The sequence below is a fragment of the Salmo salar genome, chromosome 01 (assembly GCF_965601325.2).
Source record: "Salmo salar chromosome 01, fSalSal1, whole genome shotgun sequence".
NCBI classification, from domain to species: Eukaryota; Metazoa; Chordata; class Actinopteri; order Salmoniformes; family Salmonidae; genus Salmo; species Salmo salar.
This window is the reverse complement of record NC_138291.1, coordinates 69,146,562-69,163,722: the sequence shown is the minus strand read 5'-3', so window position 1 is coordinate 69,163,722 and position 17,161 is coordinate 69,146,562.

Genomic DNA, 17,161 nt, shown 5'->3' with positions numbered 1-17,161 from the left:
ATTGAGAATGGAGAAGTATTTAAATAACAATCAAATAAGGGACAGTTACCTACATCTATTGCATTCGAATAATAGCGGATAGGTAATTGCGATAGAGCTGTGACCATGAACATAACTGATATCTAAACAGGGGCATTACTTATTGCAGGATACAACTGCAATGAACTGAAGTTGTGGGCAGGAAAAGGCTCTGGTATTCCGAAATGTGTTTTCTCCTTATGGATTGACTGATGTATTTTATAAATCTGGTGCATTACATGTTACTTTTAATGTCTAGGACATTTCATTAGTAGGAAGCCGAAATAGAAGAGACAGTTGTCAAGTTTGCTTTTAACCTTACAGTAGAAGTAAGCGCAGAACGTTATTGGGAATGGGTTATATACAGTTGAAGTCGGAAGTTTACATACACCTTAGCCAAATACATTTAAACTCAGTTTTACACAATTCCTGACATTTAATCCTAGTAAAAAAATCACTGATTTGGTCAGATAGGATCACCACTTTATTTTAAGAATGTGAAATGTTAGAATAATAGTAGAGAGAATGATTTATTTCAGCTTTTATTTCTTTCATCACATTCCCAGTGGGTCAGAAGTTTACATACACTCAATTAGAATTTGGTACCATTGCCTTTAAATTGTTTAACTTGGGTCAAACATTTCGGGTAGACTTCCACAAGCTTCCCACAATAAGTTGGGTAAATTTTGGCCCATTCGTCCTGACAGAACTGGTGTAGCTGAGTCAGGTTTGTAGGCCTTTTTGCTAGCACACGCTTTTTCAGTTCTGCCCACACATTTTCTATAGGATTGAGGTCAGGGCTTTGTGATAGCCACTCCAATACCTTGACTTTGTTGTCCTAAAGCCATTTTGCCACAACTTTGGAAGTATGTTTGGGGTCATTGTCCATTTGGAAGACCCATTTGTGACCAAGCTTTATCTTCCTGACTGATGTCTTGAGATGTTGCTTCAATATATCCATATAATTTTCCTACCTCATGATGCCATCTATTTTGTGAAGTGCACCAGTCCCTCCTGCAGCAAAGCACCCCAAAACATGATGCTGCCATCCCCATGCTTCACGGTTGGGATGGTGTTCTTCGGCTTGCAATCCTCCCCCTTTTTCGAACAAACATATCGTTGGTCATTATGGCCAAACAGTCCTATTTTTTTCATCAGGACATTTCTCCAAAAAAGTACAATCTTTGTCCCCATGTGCAGTTGCAAACCGTTGTCTGGCTTTTTTTATGGCGGTTTTGGAGCAGTGGCTTCTTCCTTGCTGAGCAGCCTTTCAGGTTATGTCAATATTGGACTCGTTTTACTGTGGAAAAATATACTTTTGTACCTGTTTCCTTCAGCATCTTCACAAGGTCCTTTGCTGTTGTTCTGGGATTGATTTGCACTTTTTGCACCAAAGTACGTTCATCTCTAGAAGACAGAACGTGTCTCCTTCCTGAGCGGTATGACGGCTGCGTGGTCCCATGGTGTTTATACTTACGTACTATTGTTTGTACCGATGAATGTGGTACCTTCAGGGGTTTGGAAATTGCTCCCAAGGATGAACCAGACTTGTGGAGGTCTACAATTTTTTTTCTGAGGTGTTGGCTGATTTCTTTTGATTTTCCCATGATGTCAAGCAAAGAGGCACGGAGTTTGAAGGTAGGCCTTGAAATACATCCACAGGTACACCTCCAATTGACTCAAATGATGTCAATTAGCCTATCAGAAGCTTCTAAAGCCATGACATCATTTTCTGGAATTTTCCAAGCTGTTTAAAGGCACAGTCAACTTAGTGTATGTAAACTTCTGATCCACTGGAATTGTGATACAGTGAATTATAAGTGAAATAATCTGTCTGTAAACAATTGTTGGAAAAATGACTTGTGTCATGCACAAAGTAGATGTCCTAACCAACTTGCCAAAACTATAGTTGGTTAACAAGAAATGTGTGGAGTGGTTGAAAAACAAGTTTTAATGACTCCAACCTAAGTGTATGTAAACTTCTGACTTCAACTCTATGTTTTTCCTACTGCTAAGAATAGAAGAGTTCCAATGTTTTAGTCCGCTGGTAAAAGCGAGTCATGCTCGCTGGCCTATATCGGGCTGTAAGGGATGCAGTTGGACATTTGCAGTAGAGGTCTAAATAGTTGAATTGGAAACGTTCTTTAATGATTTCTGATTACTGTTGCAGGGTTTTATAGTTCAGGTAACACCAGTGAATTTGTTCAGGAAGTTAATGTATTCTAACATTATAATCTGTTTCCATTACGTGGAACAGTGTCTTGTCATTAAAGTGGATTGCAGTTTGAGTTTATTTACATTTTTACAGGGACAGTGCACATTAATCAACGTTTCAGTAGAAGTGTGGGTTTCAGCCAGCCGGCTAATTTTCAACCTGTCCCAGGGCAGGTTATTAAAAACAATTACAATAACAATAGACAATCAATGAGCGGTGAACACACACATAGAATGAGCAACACGTAACATGCAGACAGAGCAATAGCACTAAAAGCAACAAAACAAAATACATATAAGCAACAAAGTGTTTCCACACCTCACCAGCTGCAGACAACATGGAAAGTGGCAATACACAGGTAGGGATTATGTTCACCAGTCTGATTGGCCTTTAGCCATGTCTTCATGTTTTTTGTGAAGGTGTGATAGGTGGTAAAGTTGTGTGTGTCTGATGGCAGGGTATTCCAGACATTGGAAGCTCTCACAGAGAAAGCAGATTGACTATAGGTACTTTTCCTTCAGAGAACTATACAGTCACCTCTCATGGCAGACCTTGTGGATCTGCTGCCATAGGTTTGGGTTTTCTGTTTAACAAAAGTACTGAGTGGAGGGAGAGCCAGGCCATTTAGGATCTTGAATACAAGACGTGTCGGTGTATTGTGCAAGATTTTTCCAACTCAGGAGCTTATGCTTTCTGAGGATGTAACAGTGATGATGGCTATTGGGTTTCCTATCAAGCACTTTGAGAGCCTGTTTGTAGACAGACTGAATGGGTTTTAATGTTGTACAGCTCGGGCCCAACTAGTCAAGCAGTATGTTAAGTGGGGGAGTATCACAGATTTGAAGTACAGTTTTGCTACGTCTGTAGTCAAACAATTTCGTATAAATCGGAAATTAGCTAGGTTGAATTTGGTTATATGAGTTACCTTTTTCACCTGCTTTTTAAAAGAGAGGTTGAAATCAAGTATGATGCCAAGGTACATAAAACCGGACACCACCTGGAGCTTCTCCCCTGACACATAGACATCTGGCTCAGTGGCATCAGTTGCCCTCTTTGTGAACAACATGCAGACTGTTTTTTTCACATTGAGATGCAAACTGTGGCTCAGTTGGTAGAGCATGGTGTTTGCAACACCAGGGTTGTGGGTTTGATTCCCACGGGGGACCAGTACGGAGAAAAAAAAAAAGAAATGTATGCATTCACTACTGTAAGTTGCTCTGGATAAGAGCGTCTGCTAAATGACTAAAATGTAAAATGCAAACATGAGTCACTGAGCCAATTTGTAACCTGGACCATTACAGTATTGAGTTATTGTGCAGCTTGTTGTTTGCTCTTTGCATACAGATATATCACTGTATCATCTGCATACATTTGAACTTCAGACCCAGTACAGACAGAAGGCAGATCATTAATGTACAGGCTGAACAGTATTGACCCTTGGGGCACGCCCACATCGTAGCTACGAGTGGGTGACACTTAGTTTTGACTATTACGCTGATGAGACAGCACCAACTTTTTGAAGGTTAAACATCAGGTTTATAATTTAACTAAATTAATGCAACAGGATGAAATGATTAGATTACTGGAAAGGGGTTACGGGTTGTTTATTGTTCATTGTAGGTGTCGATTCCACTTAATGAAACACTGTATTATCTGATGTGTTTTGTGAAGGATTCTTCCTTCCAGAACTGATGGAAGTCCCCTACAGTATGTATTTTAAGGGAGACATAGGAGACTATGTCTCAAACAACTTTTTAATAGACGCCTGGGATCAAATATCACTGATTCCTTACCCTGAGAAATTGACTACATTTGCAACAGAAAAATAATGTAGTAACGATACCAGGATAATGTGATATGGTTATGGAAAAGAGAGACCAGTCATATTATATAATATGGGAGTGAATTGTTAGACTTGGTGGCGAGATACATTTTGCTGTGTCTAAGGGTAGCACATGCTAAATTAAGCGCACATAAGCGTTGGGGTACATTAAAACAAATGATTAATGATTTGAGGGAGTACAATGGACTTATCATTATCATAAACCTTTGGGTTACTGATTATGATATTAGTATAGGGGGCAGTCATTTTCTCACTTTGGAATGTTTCCCGACGCTGTGGTCTCGGGGAGAGCAGTGAGTGAGATTGAGGCTGTAAACTACCAAATTAAATAAGGGCTGGCCATTTTTGTTTGTTTTTACATTAAGGTTTGCAAATACACACACACAACACACTTGTCATGACTATTTGTTGTTGTTTTTTAAATACCATGTTTGATTTGTTGTTAGTGTTCTATTTCATTTGGGTTTAGTGAGTTTTTCATTTGTCTTCGTGCCAAGGTATCTTAAAAGGACACACACACAAATGGAATTTTCAGAAGTTTATCTTTTCTGAGTTTTAATTGAACACGTGAATTCTTTTGATAAGACAGGTACTGTAAATTTACTAGAAACCTGGGATACGAAATGTATGAAATGCTTGACTGTTTTTCATTTCATTATTCTAATATAGTAAAAAACACTTATTCGAAGGGTTTGTATGACCTCTGACCCCTGTCCTGACTTTCCAGTGTGGTTTGATCACCCTCACTGGAAAGCAATTTGGATAATGAATTTAAGGTAATTTGTAATACTGATTTGAAGGTCATTTGTAATATTGATAATTATGATGAATTTTAAAGCCATATTTGTGATTTGGACCAACAGGAAGAAGGAGAGGGCGTTGCCTTTGACTAAGGGTAGTCTATTTTAAGTCAATTTTACTATGACCATATGGGTACAATTATTTTTCTTTATGGAGTTATTAAGGGTAGTGATTCTAATTCTATTTTGTTATTTTAAATTATTTAATTTAAATGTTTTGACCAGTTGTAGTGTTTTTTTTTTACATTGCTCACATTGGGAGTCATGTGAAAGCCACTTTCTACCACTCTAAATTCCAAGCATCTGCCTCTAACCCTAGGAAGCTCTTTGCTACCTTCTCCTCCCTCCTGAATCCTCCTCCCCCTCCCCCCCCTCCTCCCTCTCTGCGGATGACTTCGTCAACCATTTTGAAAAGAAGGTTGACGATATCCGATCCTCGTTTGCTAAGTCAAACGACACCGCTGGTCCTGCTCACACTGCCCTACCCTGTGCTTTGACCTCTTTCTCCCCTCTCTCTCCAGATGAAATCTCGCGTCTTGTGACGGCCGGCCGCCCAACAACCTGCCCACTTGACCCTATCCCCTCCTCTCTTCTCCAGTCCATTTCCGGAGACCTTCTCCCCTTCCTCACCTCGCTCATCAACTCATCCTTGACCGCTGGCTACGTCCCTTCCGTCTTCAAGAGAGCGAGAGTTGCACCCCTTCTGAAAAAACCTACACTCGATCCCTCCGATGTCAACAACTACAGACCAGTATCCCTTCTTTCTTTTCTCTCCAAAACTCTTGAACGTGCCGTCCTTGGCCAGCTCTCCTGCTATCTCTCTCAGAATGACCTTCTTGATCCTAATCAGTCAGATTTCAAGACTGGGCATTCAACTGAGACTGCTCTTCTCTGTGTCACGGAGGCTCTCCGCACTGCTAAAGCTAACTCTCTCTCCTCTGCTCTCATCCTTTTAGACCTATCTGCTGCCTTTGATACTGTGAACCATCAGATCCTCCTCTCCACCCTCTCCGAGTTGGGCATCTCCGGCGCGGCCCACGCTTGGATTGCGTCCTACCTGACAGGTCGCTCCTACCAGGTGGCGTGGCGAGAATCTGTCTCCGCACCATGCGCTCTCACCACTGGTGTCCCCCAGGGCTCTGTTCTAGGCCCTCTCCTATTCTCGCTATACACCAAGTCACTTGGCTCTGTCATATCCTCACATGGTCTCTCCTATCATTGCTATGCAGACGACACACAATTAATCTTCTCCTTTCCCCCTTCTGATAACCAGGCGGCGAATCGCATCTCTGCATGTCTGTCAGACATATCAGTGTGGATGACGGATCACCAGCTCAAGCTGAACCTCGGCAAGACGGAGCTGCTCTTCCTCCCGGGGAAGGACTGCCCGTTCCATGATCTCGCCATCACGGTTGACAACTCCCTTGTGTCCTCCTCCCAGAGTGCTAAGAACCTTGGCGTGATCCTGGACAACACCCTGTCGTTCTCCACTAACATCAAGGCGGTGACCCGATCCTGTAGGTTCATGCTCTACAACATTCGCAGAGTACGACCCTGCCTCACACAGGAAGCGGCGCAGGTCCTAATCCAGGCACTTGTCATCTCCCGTCTGGATTACTGCAACTCGCTGTTGGCTGGGCTCCCTGACTGTGCCATTAAACCCCTACAACTCATCCAGAACGCCGCAGCCCGTCTGGTGTTCAACCTTCCCAAGTTCTCTCACGTCACCCCGCTCCTCCGCTCTCTCCACTGGCTTCCAGTTGAAGCTCGCATCCGCTACAAGACCATGGTGATTGCCTACGGAGCTGTGAAGGGAACGGCACCTCCATACCTTCAGGCTCTGATCAGGCCCTACACCCAAACAAGGGCACTGCGTTCATCCACCACTGGCCTGCTGGCCCCCCTACCTCTGAGGAAGCACAGTTCCCGCTCAGCCCAGTCAAAACTGTTCGCTGCTCTGGCACCCCAATGGTGGAACAAGCTCCTTCACGACGCCAGGACAGCGGAGTCAATCACCACCTTCCGGAGACACCTGAAACCCCACCTCTTTAAGGAATACCTAGGATAGGATAAAGTAATCCTTCTAACCCCCCCCCCCCCTTAAAATATTTTGATGCACTATTGTAAAGTGGTTGTTCCACTGGATATCATAAGGTGAATGCACCATTTTGTAAGTCGCTCTGGATAAGAGCGTCTGCTAAATGACTTAAATGTAATGTAAATGTAAATGTGTCAAAACAGGGGAGGTAACAGTCCTCTGAGGTTTTGGAGTGAAGTTTACACACCTTGAGTGATATGTAGGAGTGTATTGAGTGATATGTGAAGGAGTGTATTATTGTGTTATTTATTTGTTTTGATACAAATCTCACCAGATTAGGTCTGCTGGATTTTGGGGATTTCTCCGGATGGTCAACTGTGACCAAAATTGATTTAGACTTGTTTAAAAAAATTATTTTGGGGAATCAGGTTGATTGTAGAGGTCTACACATTGCTAAATGTATTGTAATTTAGATTAATAATGCATTAAGATACTGATCTGTATTATGATTGTGATAAGAAAGTTAATACTAGAATTATAGGATAATTATACTGTATGTTAATATAAACGTACATTTTGCCAATGTCTGTCACGACTTCCGCCGAAGTCGGCCCCTCTCCTTGTTCGGGCGGCGTTCGGCGATCGACGTCACCGGCTTACTAGTTACCACCGATCTATGTTTCCCTGTTCGTTTGGTTTTGTCTTAATTATACACACCTGTTTCATATTCCCTGATTATGTTCATTATTTAACCCTCTGGCTTTCATGTTTGTCTTGTCCGTGATTGTTACCTGTTTTGTAGTTGTTGGAGGAATTTCTCCCAGCCATGTCTTATTGCTGCGGGAGAAGTTGGATTATTGTTTTTGAGTAAAACGTTTTGTTTGCACTCATCCCTGTGTCCTGCGCCTGACTCCGATACTTCTCCTATGAAAAGCATTACAGAATCACGGACCACTATAATGGAGTCAGCAGGAGCAGCCAGTACTCCTAGTCCAGTAAAGGAGCGCATCCAGCAGCACGCGATCATGTTACAGAGTCTCGGGACAGCCATGGATCGCGTGCTGCAGACTATGGACAGTATTGAGAGAAGAGGATTTCCCTTCGACCCAGCCATTCCATCGCCACCAGAACCACATCATACACACATGCTCAACCATCCGTCGTCAGTATCCAGTGGGATTCTGCTCTCGCTCCCAGGAGCGTATGACGGAACAGCTGCCGGGTGCCAGGGGTTCCTACTCCAGCTGGAGCTCTACCTGGCGGCTGTCCAGCCGACACCTTCGGGACGCGAGAGAATGAGCGCTCTCATCTCCTGTCTGCCTGGTAAAGCCCTGGAGTGGGCCAATGCCATCTGGGAAGGGGAAGGCCCTACTCTGGATAACTACGAGGACTTCGCCCGCCGCTTTTGGGCAGTATTTGATCATCCACCGGAAGGGAGAGTGGCGGGGGAGTGATTGTTGCAGTAAAGACAGGGGATGAGGAGTGCTCAGGAGTTTGCGCTGGACTTTAGAACTCTGGCGGCGGGTGCGGGATGGAATGAGCGGGCCCTGATCGACCACTACAGGTATGGTTTGCGAGAGGACGTTCGTCGGGAGCTAACCTGTAGGGACACCACCATCCACCTGGACCAGCTGGTGGACTTATCGATCCGGCTGGATAACCTGTTGGCCTCCCGCGGACGTCCGGATCGGGGTTCGTTAGTTCCATCCCCCAGCCCCTTAGACCCAACACCTATGGAGTTAGGAGGGGCTGGTACGAGGGAGACCGGAGGGGGAACCATTCCATGCACTAGCTGTGGCCGCAGAGGACACACTGCTGATCGGTGCTGGGGAGGTTCTCCAGGAAGTCGAGGTGGTAGGCAGAACACTGGTGGTTCATCTCAGGTGAGTAGGCACACGACTCCCCCAGACCCCCCTGTTGCTCACATGTGGTTATCTATAGGATTTCCGAGGTTCTCCCAGCATTCCCTGCACAAGGTGCTAGTAGATTCAGGCGCAGCTGGGAACTTTATTGATCGGTCTTTGACTCATAGATTAGAGATTCCTATTGTTCCCGTTGTTGTTCCCTTCCCTGTACATACCCTAGATAGTCGTCTTTTGGGGTCGGGGCTGATTAGGGCGGTCACAGCTCCCATTGCTATGGTAACGCAGGGGTGTCATGAGGAGAGAATTAGTCTCTTTCGGATTGACTCTCCTGCGTTTCCCGTTGTTTTGGGTCTTCCCTGGTTGGCTTCTCATGATCCTATTATTTCGTGGCAACAGAGGGTTCTCAAGGGATGGTCCTGTCAGTGTTCAGGGAGGTGTTTAGGTGTTTCCTTAGGTGCCACTACGGTGGAAAGTCCAAACCAGTTTTCCACCATGCACATTCCCCCCCGAATATGCCGATTTGGCAATCGCCTTCTGTAAAAAGAAGGCGACTCAATTACCACCCCATAGACCGGGGGATTGTGTGATAAATCTCCGGGGGCGCTGCACTTCCCAGGAGTCACGTGTATCCTCTGTCACAGGAGGAGACGGAGGCTATGGAGACATATGTCACCGAATCTCTGGGACAAGGATACATTCGGCCCTCCATTTCACCTGTCTCCTCGAGTTCATTTTTTGTGAAGAAGAAGGATGGAGGTTTACGCCCGTGCATCGACTATCGAGGTGTGAACCAGATTACGGTAAAATACAGTTACCCGCTGCCTCTTATCGCTAGTATGAGAGTCATTGCACGGGGTGCGCTTCTTCACAAAATTGGACCTCAGGAGCGCGTACAACCTGGTGCGTATCAAGGGAGGGGATGAGTGGAAGACGGCATTTAGCACCACTTCTGGGCACTATGAGTACCTCGTCATGCCGTATGGTGGCTGGTCCGCTCCAGCAGTCTGAGGTACGGGAGGTTCCTCCGCCCCCTCTGGATATCGAGGGGGCCCCGGCCTTTACAGTACGAGCCATTATGGACTCCAGACATCGGGTGAGGGGCCTTCAGTACCTCGTGGAGTGGGAGGGGTACGGTCCGGAGGAGAGAAGCTGGGTACCGGCGGAGGACATCCTGGACCCATCATTAATCCAGGAGTTTCACCGCTTCCGTCCGGATCACCCTGCTCCCCGTCCTCCGGGTCGTCCCCGAGGCCGGCGTCGGCGCGCAGCTTGAGCCGCGCGTCAAGGGGGGGTACTGTCACGACTTCCGCCGAAGTCGGCCCCTCTCCTTGTTTGGGCAGCGTTCGGCGATCAACGTCACCGGCTTACTAGTTACCACCGATCTGTTTCCCTGTTCGTTTGGTTTTGTCTTAATTATACACACCTGTTTCATATTCCCTGATTATGTTCATTATTTAACCCTCTGGCTTTCATGTTTGTCTTGTCTGTGATTGTTACCTGTTTTGTAGTTGTTGGAGGAATTTCTCCCAGCCATGTCTTATTGCTGCGGGAGAAGTTGGATTATTGTTTTTGAGTAAAACGTTTTGTTTGCACTCATCCCTGTGTCCTGCGCCTGACTCCGATACTTCTCCTATGAAAAGCATTACAATGTCGATGTTTGTTAAAACATTTTTTTTTTTGCCTTTGAGTGATAGGACCAATGAGAATCACCGAACAATGTCATTCTACATTTTCTTTGGATAATTAATTGGGTTTTGATTATGATTTGGAAACTGAATGATTTTTATAACTGACAAATGGATTGGTGAATGGGGAGAGTGAAACTGATCCTAATCTATTTGACTTATTTACATTACCAAATTATGTTTTTGATGATCATGATAATACTCAGGAACTATAGCAGGTATGGTGTTATTAATGGCAAATAGAGACTATAGGAGTTGCCTTATAAATAGTGGAATCATGATGCTCGTCTTGGGTCATCAAATCAAATTTTATTTGTCACATACACATGGTTAGCAGATGTTAATGCAAGTGTAGCGAAATGCTTGTGCTTCTAGTTCCGACAGTGCAGTAATATCTAACAAGTAACCTTACAATTCCACAACAACTACCTAATACACACAAATCTAAAGGGGTGAATGAGAATCTGTACATGTAATATACGGTTGAGCGTTGGCCGAGCGGCATAGGCAAGGTGCAATAGATGGTATAAAATACAGTACATACATGTGATATGAGTAATGTAAGATATGTAAACATGATTAAAGTGGCATTGTATAAAGTGACAAGAGTTCCATTTATTAAAGTGGCCAGTGATTGGGTCTTAATGTAGGTAGCAGCCTCTCTGAGTTAGTGATTGCTGTTTAGCAGTCTGATGGCCTTGAGATAGAAGCTGTTTTTCAGCCTCTCAGTCCCAGCTTTGATGCACCTGTACTGACCTCGCCATCTGGATGGTAGCGGTGTGAACAGGCAGTGGCTCTGGTGGTTGATGTCCTTGATGATCTTATTGGCCTTCCTGTGACATCGGGCGCTGTAGGTGTCATGGAGGGTAGGTAGTTTTCCCCCGGTGACGCGTTGTACAGACCACATCACCCTCTGGAGAGCCTTGTGGTTGAGGGTGGTGCAGTTGCCGTACCAGGCTGTAATGCTCTCGGTTGTGAATCTATAAAAGTTTGTCAGGGTTTTGGGTGGCAAGCCAAATTTCTTCAGCCTCTTGAGGTTGAAGAGGTGCTGTTGCGCCTTCTTCACCATACTGTCTGTGTGGGTGGACCATTTCAGTTTGTTTGTGACGCGTTCGCCGAGGAACTTAAAACTTTCCACCTTCTCCACTGCTGTCCCTTCGATGTGGATAGTGGGGTGCTCCCTCTGCTGTTTCCTGAAGTCCACGATCATCTCCTTTGTTTTGTTGACGTTGAGTGAGAGGTTGTTCTCTGACACCACACTCCGAGTGCCCTCACCTCCTCCCTGTAGGCTGTCTCATTGTTGTTGGTAATCAAGCCCACTACTGTTGTGTCGTCTGCAAACTTGATGATTGAGTTGGAGGCGTGCATGGCCACGCAGTTGTGGGTGAACAGGGAGTACAGGAGGGGGCTGAGCACGCACCCTTGTGGGGCCCCAGTGTTGAGTGTCAGCAAAGTGGAGATGTTGTTTCCAACCTTCACCACCTGTGGGCGGACCGTCGGAAAGTCCAGGACCCAATTGCGAAGGGCGGTGTTGAGATCCAGGGCCTCCAGCTTGATGATGAGCTTGGAGGGTCCTATGATGTTGAATGCTGAGCTGTAGTCAATGAACAGCATTCTTACATAGGTATTCCTTTTGTCCAGATGAGATAGAGCAGTGTGATGGCGATTGCGCCGTCTGTGGACCTGTTGTGGCGGTATGCTAACTAAAGTGGGTCTAGGGTGGCCGGTAAGGTGGAGATGATATGATCCTTGACTAGTCTCTCAAAGCACAGGAACAATGGTAGCCATCTTGAAGCATGTGGGGACAACAGACTGGGATAGGGGGCGATTTAATATGTCCGTATACACACCAGCCAGCTGGTCTGCACATGCTCTGAAGACGCAGCTAGGGATGCAGTCTGGGCCAGCAGCCTTGCGAGGGTTAACACGTTTAAATGTTTTACTCACGTCAGCCACAGAGAAGGGGGGGGGGGGGGGTGCACGACGGTGGCACTGTATTATCCTCAAAGTGGACAAAGAAGGTGTTTAGTTTGTCTGTAAGCGTGATGTCGGTGTCCTGGTTTTCTTTTTGTAGTCCATGATTTCCTGTAGACTCTGCCACATGTCTCATGTCTGAGCCGTTGAATTGCAACTCCACCTTGTCACTGTACTGGCATTTTGCTTGTTTGATTGCCTTGCGGAGGGAATATCTACACTGTTTATATTCAGTCATATTCCCAGACCACTTTCCATGGTTAAATGCAGTGTATCACGCTTTCAGTTTTGCGAGAATGCCGCCGTCCATCCACGGATTCTGGTTAGGGTAGGTTTTAATAGGCACAGTGGGTACAACATCTCCAATGCACTTCTTTGTAAACGTACTCACCGAGTCAGCGTATAGGTTGATGTTGTTCTCTGAGGCTGACCAAAACATATTCCAGTCCGAGTGATCAAATCAATCTTGAAGCTTGGCTTCCGATTGATCGGACCAGCGTTGAATGGTTCTCATCACTGCTACATCCTGTTTGAGTTACTGTCTATAAGATGGTAGGAGCAAGATGGCGTCGTGGTCGAATTTGCCGAAGGGTGGGCGGGGGAGGGCTTTGTATGCATTGCGGAAGTTAGAGTAGCAGTGGTCGAGGGTATTGCCCATACTCGTAGCGCAATCAATATGCTGGTACAATTTAGGTAGCTTGTTCTCAAATTTGCTTTGTTAAAATCCCCAGCTACAATAAATGCAGCCTCAACTTTATGGTTTCCAGTTTGCATATAGTCCAGTGAAGTTCCTTGATGGCTGTCTTGAGGGGGAATGTACACAGCTCTGACTATAACTGACGAGAATTCTCTTGGTAGGTAAAATGGCCGGCATTTGATTGTAAGGAATTCTAGGTCAGGTGAGCAGAAGGAATTGAGTTCCTGTATGTTGTTATGATTACACCATGAGTCGTTAATCATGAAGCATACACACCCGCCTTTCCTCTTCCCGAGAGCGGTGTTCATCTCTGTTGGCACGATGCATGGAGAAGCCCGGTGGCTGAACCGATTCAGACAACATATCCTGAGAGAGCCATGTTTCCGTGAAACAGAGAATGTTACAATCTCTGATGTCCCTCTGGAAGGCAACACTTGCTCAAATTTCGTCTTCCTTGTTGTCAAGAGACTGGACATTGGCTAGTAGTATACTCGGGAGCGGTGGATGATGTGCACGTCTACGGAGCCTGACCAGGTGGCCGCTTCGTCTGCCCCTTCTGCTGAGCTGTTGTTTTGGGTCGACTACTGGAATTAGATCCATTGTCCTGGGTGGTGGTCCGAACAGAGGATCCGCTTCGGGAAAGTCGTATTCCTGGTCGTAAGTTGACGTTGCGCTTATATCCAATAGTTTTTCCCCGGCTGCATATAATAAGACTTAAGATTTCCTGGGGAAACAATGTAAGAAATAATACATTAAAAAACAAAATACTGCATAGTTTCCTAAGAACTCAAATCAATTCACTTTATATGCGTGTGTTGTACTGACCTGCTCCCTTATTAATAAGTGAATAAAGATTTAGTTTAAGTATGACTCTGACTTGTGTGATAAGTTTGTCTCTCCTCATTTGAAAGTAAAGAAATTAACCACCACAGTAGTTAGGGGTAAAGTGACTATGCGTAGAACCCATCTGAACAGTGGGCTACAGTTCCCTTGACATGCCATAGGCCTATTTGAAGTTCCATCTGCGACTGTTGCATTTGTATAGCGCCTCATCACACATAACATAGGTGCTACAGACGGCTAAATCGGCCCGCTAATATAGGAATAGTAAAGGTCCAGTGTACTACTTTTGTGGGGAAAAATATATATATATATATAATCGGGTTATGAGTCAAACCGGGCATCACTAGTGTGTGTGCATAGTCAGTAGTGTAGGAGAGTTAGTGGAAAAAAGTATATCTGTGTGTTGGGGTGTATATGTGTGTGTTGGGCTGTGAGTGTGTGGGTAGAGTCCAGTGTATGTGCATTGAGTCAGTGCAAGCCATTCCGGCGAGCCATTTGATTAGTTATTTATCAGTCTTGTTTAGCAGTCTTATGGCTTGGGGATAGAAGCTGTTCAGGGTCCGTGGTTCCAGATTTGCCGTGTGGTAGCAGAGAGAACAGTCTACAGCTTTGTCAATTTTTGGGGTCTTCCTCTGACACCGCCTGGTATAGAGGTCTCGGATGGCAGGGAGCTCTGCCCCAGTGTTGTAATGGGCTGTACTCACCACCTTCTATAGTGCCATGCAGTTGCCGTACCGAGCGATGATGCAGTCAGCCAAGATGCTCTCAATGATGCAGCTGTAGAACTTTTTGATAATCTAAGGGCCCATGCTAAATCTTTTCAGCCTCCTATAAAACAAAACAGATGAAAAGGAATTGCATTTACTCTTATCGGTAGCAAAAAATAACTATTTGAAAGCCATACCCCTACTAAATTACTTATTCAGTCTTCTGTTCTGACCCGCTGGGTCAAATCTCAAAAACCCAGTACCAATAACCCAGTACCCAGCATCAACAACGCAGCAGTTTTTCAAGAAAACAACCTAACTAAGTGACCCAACGCCTGCAACCCAGCAGTTAGGTCAACCAAATAATCCACGTCTCTGATCTCTGTATTCAAACAGTGGAGAGGGCCTAATTTGCCCTAATACATAGCCAGGGTACTATAGAAACAAACGTGATCAAACGAATACACAACACAGTGGAGCTACTTTGATGGAACCTGTTAAGATGGGTTCATCAAGACTGTTTGATTTATCAGTGACATCAGGGAACAGTTATTAAAATGATGAATCAAGCCAATATCCTCACCATTGTGTGGTTGTATTGTATAATCATATAAGCTTATACTCCTATATTTCAGTGACTTTGACCGCCATGGGTATTCATAAAAAGATAAAACATTTAAATATCTGTTAACCATGTTGGAGGTGTTTAATTCTTAGGGCTAGGGGGCAGTATCCTGAATTTCCGCCTGACTGATGTGCCTAAAGTAAACTGCCTGTTATTCAGGCCCAGAAGCTAGGATATGCATATAATTGTTAGAATTTGATATAAAACTCTTTGAAGTTTCTAACACTGTTAAAATAATGTCTGTGAGTATAACAGCATTTATAAGGCAGGTGAAAACCCGAGGAAAATCCATCTGGAATCATTTTTTTTTTTGGAGGTCACAGGCTTTTCCAATGCAAGTCTATGGGTCTATATATAAATATTCCTCCCGGATTGCAGTACCTATGACTTCCACTAGATGTCAACAGTCTTTATACAGGGTTTCAGGCTTGTTTCTTGAAAAACAAACAAGTAATAGTAGTCTTTCCAAAGGGAACTCAACAGGAAAAGTAGTCTTTTGGCGCGTGTGAATGAGGGCGCACTCTTCGTTATTTTCCTTTCCTATTGAACACCGTTCTTTCCGTATTAAATATTATTGTTTATTTACATATTAGGGTACATGAGGATTGTATAGAAACGTTGTTTGACTTGTTTGGACGAAGTTTACCGGTAGCTTTTTGGATTCCTTTGTCTGCATGTTGAAGGAGTGGATTACTAAAATCAATGGCGCCAACTAAACTGACTTTTTTAGATATAAAGAAGGATTTTATTGAACAAAATGACCATCCATGTTGCAGCTGGGACCCTTGGGATTGCAAACAGATGACGATCTTCAAAGGTAAGTGATTTATTTAATCGCCTTTTGTGATTTTGTGAATCGCATGGTATGCTTTCGCCGTTAAGCCTTTTGGAAATCTGACATTGCAATTGGATTAACACGAATTTAAGCTTTTAAATGATATGAGACACTTGTATGTTCATGAATGTTTAATATTACGATTTTGTCATTTGAATTTGGCGCTGTCCAATTTCACCGGATGTTGTCGGAATTATCCCGCTAGCAGGACACCTAGCCCAAAGAGGATCTGTTAACCTGTTAGGGCTAGAGGGCAGTATTGACACAGCCAGATAAAAAACGTACCTGATTTAATCTGGTTACTACTCCTGCCCAGTAACTAGAATATGCATATAATTATTGGCTTTGGATAGAAAACACCCTAAAATTTCTAAAACTGTTTGAATGGTGTCTGTGAGTATAACAGAACTCATATGGCAGGCCAAAACCTGAGAAGATTCCATGCAGGAAGTGGCCTGTCTGACAAGTTGTGTTTCATCTTGGCTCTTTTTATTGAAGACTGAGGATCTTTGCTATAACGTGACACTTCCTACGGCTCCCATAGGCTCTCAGAGCCCGGGAAAAAGCTGAACGATATCGAGGCAGCCTCTGGCTGAAACACTTTATCGCGTTTGGCAAGTGGCCGATCAGAGTACTATGGGCTTAGGCGCGTGCCCGAGTCGACCCCATGCTTTATTTTCTTTCGTCTGTTTACCTAAACGCAGATTCCCGGTCGGAATATTAGCGCTTTTTTATGAGAAAAATTGCATAAAAATTGATTTTAAACAGCGGTTGACATGCTTCGAAGTACGGTAATGGATTATTTCGATTTTTTTTGTCACGAATTGCGCCATGCTCGTCACCCTTATTTACCCTTTCGGATAGTGTCTTGAACGCACGAACAAAACTCCGCTATTTGTATATAACAATGGATTATTTGGGACCAAACCAACATTTGTTATTGAAGTAGAAGTCCTGGGAGTGCATTCTGACGAAGACAGCAAAGGTAATAACATTTTTCTTATAGTAAATCTGAC